Source organism: Haemaphysalis longicornis, unplaced genomic scaffold (assembly GCF_048455015.1).
Source record: "Haemaphysalis longicornis isolate Haplotype H1 unplaced genomic scaffold, Haemaphysalis longicornis Haplotype H1 scaffold_13, whole genome shotgun sequence".
NCBI classification, from domain to species: domain Eukaryota; kingdom Metazoa; phylum Arthropoda; class Arachnida; order Ixodida; family Ixodidae; genus Haemaphysalis; species Haemaphysalis longicornis.
The window spans coordinates 63,493,153-63,499,152 of NW_027526233.1; positions in this window are offsets into that span (position 1 = coordinate 63,493,153).

The window sequence follows — 6,000 nt, forward strand, 5'->3', positions numbered from 1 at the left end:
CAGCGCCGCTTCCGCCGCTTGCGCCGATGTCTGGCGAGCGTAGATATCGGCGTCACCCGAGCGTCAGCCCGCGTCGCCATGCATTTTGGCGCACGCGCTGACGCTCGTCGACGCCGAACGACGCTGACGCTCGCGCGACGCCGAAAATACGCTACATGTGGTTGGGCCTTAATTTATTAAAAATTATCTCCTTCCTGTTACTAATTTTCATGCTTTTTTGACAAGCGGCATATTGTGAAAGGACAGGAAAAGTTAAGCTATCCATTTTGCCGTTGCATGCTTCCATCGGCAAGTAATACTCCTCCTTTTCCCAGTTGGCTTGAGTTGCGTGATGGGAGCCAACTACAGCATGACCACATCTTTATTAAACTCAGATGCAAGTTAAAAACGGCAATAGCTCATGTAGCGTATCACTGCGCCGAAGCGACAGACCCGGATGTCAACAGGCGCGCGCGTTTTGAAACAAGATTACACCTAATGCGTAACATCGTCTATTTTTTCCCACCTAGTTGTTTCTCGTCGATGAAGGAATTTATGAACAGATAAAGTGCGACGATTCACGGAAACGACTCACGTCACGTTCGAAACACTCGAAGTAAGGCACTTTTTGCGCCGCGCGGAGTAACTGCCAGCTGCGGTGATGAGGCCAGAAGCCACTCCTGGAAATACGGAAAGAACAGTGGCGAATCCAAAACAGCCAAGGTAACCAAAAAAGAGGCAAGGCAGATTGAAACGAATAAATGGAGGGAAAAAATGGAAGCTAAAACGTTGATTGATTGATTGTATGGTTTAACGCGCCGACGCAACGCAGGCGATGAGGCGCGCCGTAGCGGAGGGCTCCGGATTAATTTTGACCAACTGGGGATCTTTAACGTGCGCCGAAATCTCGTACCCACGGGCATTTTTGCTTTTCGCCTCCATCAGAAAAGCAGCCGCCGCGGCCGGGAATCGAACCCGCGACCGCTAAAACGTCGTTAGAGATGTACAGGGCAGAGAAAATGAACATCAGAAAGGAAAATTTCCACGATAATTCCCAGGGCAGTGCTTTGCTTTTTGAGGCTAGAGCAGGTTGCCGGCGAACTAAGAGTTTTGTGGGGAAGTATTCACAAAATGATGGGGTATGTGTGGTCTGCGGTAAAGAAACAGAAACTATGCGGCACATAGTGTTAGAATGTGAGGGTATCCATCCAAATCTACATGAAGGGAATATTGGGCTTCCACAAGCCCTAGGATTTAAGGGTATCAGAGAGGAAGTTAACTTCAAGGCTGTCGAGGGGACGAAAATAAGATTAGAATGCTGGTTGACGAAAAGCAGAGAGGGGAATATTGCCTAGGACAGTTACCAGCTGTAAAAGGGAAAAGAAAGTATTTCGGGCCTAACAAGCTTTAGTGCCTGCCCTAAGCAGCGCTAGTATTAAACAAAGAGTGTAAAACATGGTTATATTAGTCCTTTTTGGTAAGATGACATGTCATCACCCCGCTTCAAAGGGGAAACCAATAGCAATCATCATCATCGTCGTTGCCCTTCTTATGTTGTCCCCGAGTATAGTGAAAATATTTGCCGAAAGTTGCTTTTGTGTACATAGTATGCACTGGGCGCCAATTGTATAGTTGCATTACACCACTCCAGTGACAGCCGTACATGTTTGTGGCGTTCACACCATCTGATATGGTGCTGTGCTTCAGTCGGCATGTTCTTGCAAAGCACTTTTCGTGTACCTAAATAGGACATTAAGGAGCTCCTTACGTTTTGCATAGTTACAAATTTATATACATGGGTTTGCTTGTAGCTGAAAAGTGAGTGAGGTTAGGATGCAGGTCATTGCAGTCCCGCATAGCTGCTGTGTGTGTATGAGAAGATTGCTGTCATCCGGGCAGCAGCCTGAATTTTTTACACTTACGTTTTGTATGAAGGGTCTGGCTCTGTTGTCGACAATGCGCAAGTCCATTAGCACCCCTAAAACGATGATAAGTTACATAAATAAGTTTTAGCGCAACGAAAGACACGGATGGCGAAAAGGACGGGAACGTCCTTTTTTATGCCGCCCGTCCCGTCCTTTTCACCGTCCGTGCCTTTCGCTGCGCAAAAACTTATTTATGTAACATGAACCAACTCGCCCAGCAAAACGTTTTACTAAAAAACCATGATAAGGTTTGTTGCTTCAAAAACTTTTTAAGTAATTCCACTATATTGCGATTGCAGTATCTGCTATATTACTGCAGCAAGTGATACTTTATTCATCCATGGAATAGGTCTACAAAGTGGCCCCATGACGGAAATAGCTTACTAGCGTATACGGAAAAACGCATGTTGGCCTTTGGTAGAAAAAAGTGCGCGGTGGGTTGTACACCCTTGCTCTCTCAGGGCTTGTCAAAACCAGTACCGAACATAAAGGATGTGCTTGGGGGAAACAGCAAAAACAGGTGCCAGGCTTAAAGGGGCCCCAAAGGGTGGAACCCAGCTGGCCTGCATCAATGGATTACGGTGCCGATAATGTAAATACACCATTCTCGCAACTGGCAGTTCTTTAATAAGGCAGGAAGCGCCAGAAACGTGAAAACGGAACAAAACCCCCTACGCTTTTGGGTACTACAGTTTGTGACGTCGCAAAAGTTGCGTACGGCGAGAGCTCATTCTAGAAGCATCTACCGATGTTTTCCTGGAATAAACAGTTCCGCAGTGGTTGAGCACGCGAAATAAACGTAAATCAAAGCATTCCCTGAGGTCATCGTAGCTAAAACACGCAGAATACAGTTTTTACAACTGCGAAGCAAGCTGCTTTCCTCACTATTCCGTCAGCCATTGTGCTTTCGGTTTAGTTTTGGAAGAGCATTCGTGCGCAAGTAGCGAGACAACCTACACGACGGTGAGCGCCTGAGCATCTGCAAGCAATGTACCCAGCAGGAAGCAGCTGAAGGGCTAAAGCCCCTTCACCGAACTGCCAAAAGGAACAAAATAATATGAGATAATATGAAATGGCTCTGAAGATGGAAGATAATATCAGATGGCTCTGAAAGCCTGTGATCGCCAGAAGAGGTGAAGAGAAAACATCCTCCTGAAAGGTGCAAGCCGGGCACCCGGGACGCCTCGTTTGATATTCGAAAAACGCTTGTTGCTTCAAATGAGCCTTTCCTCGCTGCGGGCTGGATGAGGCCTGGGAATGCAGAGTAGGCGGCAACTCCGGCCGCTCAAGCATCTAAAAGCGTTTCTCATTCCGTCAGTGAAAAATTATAACCGCCCAAGCCGGCCTGCTCGGCCAGATGAACGTCGACGTAGTTGGCCATGGCCTGGCGCTTCGCTCTATATTTTGTGACGCAAAGGCTGTCACGGAAAAACGAAACGGAAGCGGGTGAGAGAAACGCAAGCAATGCTTCCTCGTTTCTCGGCAAATAACGTATCTTTGCGCGTCGAACACAAGCCAAGAGAGCTACGAAACGTATCATCGCTTACTTCAAACAAAATTTCATTCAGCCTGTAGTGTCCCTTTAAATCGAGTAAGTGCCGCGTCGAGCTGTGAGCACTCGCCTTCGAATTGTCTGCTTCCCTCAACCAACTCAGGGTGAGCCGGCGCGCTGAGCCCTCGCCGGCGAAACGGCGACAAGATGACACCGATCCGAAGTTTGTTACCACTAGTTCTGCGTTCCCTATCCTACAAGCATGGTACAAGCCATGTTGCCATCAGCAACAACGTGCATCAACGCGCCGCAGAGTTCACCACACGAAGATCTGCTGTGTTGTGATGTATCGAATTCAGGGATGTGGGAATGATTGTGTGCATCGTGGCGTCAGGCTGGGATTACCACATTCGGATTGTGATAGTTGTGAAATGCGGTGATGCGGTAGAGTTTAAATGCGGAAATGTGATGTGGTCGAGTTCACTGTGTCTGCCGAGTGTACTCTGATATCGCCCTTCATGTCAGCTCGCTCGGCGGCTGAGTGTGATGCTCGCACGGGCAGAGATTGTTGCAGGCTGCCGTTGTAGGCAACAGGCTTTGCTGCAATGCACTTGTGATGTGCGTGTAAAAGACAGGATGAAAGTGCGGAAAAGCAATGAGCGCTACAAAAACAACGGACGCGAAAAACGAATGAAACAGGCGTACTTCTCGTACTTTGTTTATGCAGCGATCTTTTTTATTTATATTTTGTCAATATCATAAGCCAACGCTACCAAGGGCATGTTTTGAATAGAGATCTGTTTTGGGGGAGCGCTTCATTTTGGGAATATTTGTTCCCATTAGGAACTTTTCAAACGAAACAGCTTCAAAAGCAGAATTGTTCGCGCTCCCTTTTTTAGTACAAACACTCCTAAATTTTACAATTGAGAAAGTTGCGGGCTTTTAGTTGAAACATTTTGTTATTAGTTAAAACCGTTCCTGTTTAGTGGTTGTATATAAGACTTCTATAGCATGGCTGACATTACAAAAGAAAAAAAACAAGTAGCAGAAAAAATAAAAAAGGAGTAGCAGCAACATTGACAACCTGATTTGATGCTGCAGTTAAAGTTGGGTCAAGTTGCTTGGTTGTGGTGAAGTCTATTAGCTAACGCTTCATCGTTTTGCAAAAAATGGAACCGATAGCTAAGTGGATGCCCTCCCCTAGTGTACAACGCCTACTTTGCATTCTGGCTGCCTGTTTGTGAAATTTACCCTTGCATACAAATTCTAATTCATGAGTGGTGGTAGTAGTGTTGTAGTAGTGTTGATAGGAAATCGGACGCAGTCTTTGGCTTAAGAGACAAGCCTAGCAGTGACACACCAGGTGGCTCGACGGAAACCCTCGCAAACAGGGCCCTGTGCTTCGTGCTGCAGGGAATCGCACCTGTTTGCATGGAAAAGGAAGTGATCAGAGCTGTTGAGTTGTGCGGATTTTTTATTGTGTGCGTTGTGCCAGACAATTATTCCGCCAATACTACAATTTTCAAGCTGATATGAAGTGGCGGCCTATCGACTGTAGTTGAGCATCGACACGATTCCAGTCGGGTGATCTTCCCAATCTTCGACCCATGCCACGTACTAAAAAACATCCGGAACCGTTATCTTGAACGAGAGCTGACAGACGGCGTAGGGGACATCTCTGGCATATTTGTCCAGAAGCTTTGCGAGCACCAGCAGGACATGACAGCAAAATTGGCTCGAAACTTAACCAAGAAGCATGTCTACCCTACGAACTTGGAGAAGATGAATGTCTTTCGGGCAGTGCAGATATTCTCTCCTCAAGTGATTGCAGGTATTTAGCACCTGAGAGAAAACAGAGGCGGTGAGTCTACCCTCCACGTGTTCAGCAAAGCAGATTCTACCATTCCCTTCATGAAGACAATCAAACGATGTTTTGAGATCCATGACACAACGTATGCGGGAAGCGGCCAGAAGAGACCGATATCGAAGACAGATGACCCTCGGTTGTTGTGGCTGAACGTGAGTTCACCGCTTACATAAAGTTCGAAAGCAAGAGGAAAGAATGGTTTCACTTCTGAGACATTCAAAGCCTTGAACTTTTCGATCAAGTCTACAGTCGAAACTGCACGTTTTCTTCTGCGAAATGGTGTCCACTCCGTCCTTACGAGGAAACGGAACAGTGATCCTATTGATGTCATCTTTGGGAGAAAAAGGTTCATGTGCGGGCGCAATGACGTGTTAGACGCAAGGGCAGTAACGACTGCCCTTGATCACATCATCAAATCTGAGGTCTCAATTGGCAAGATCACAATACCTTGTGTTGATGCCGAAGAGCTGGCTGCAGCTCTACCACAATCTCTGGTTGAGGAGCTGAATCATCTTGCGGGATATCCAGTCAACCCATCACCCTCTGTCAGGTACTCTGGTTTGCCTTATGTCGATGGATACATCGTCAAGCTAATAAGTGACTTTGGGTGTGACGCTTGTTTCATTCTCCCAGAAACGCATGAGAGAAGTAATCCTCTGTACACACTTCTACAGAGCCAAGATTCCAGCGGGCTGCACTATTCAAAAGAAGATTTTGTGGTACTGCTGGACAAAGTT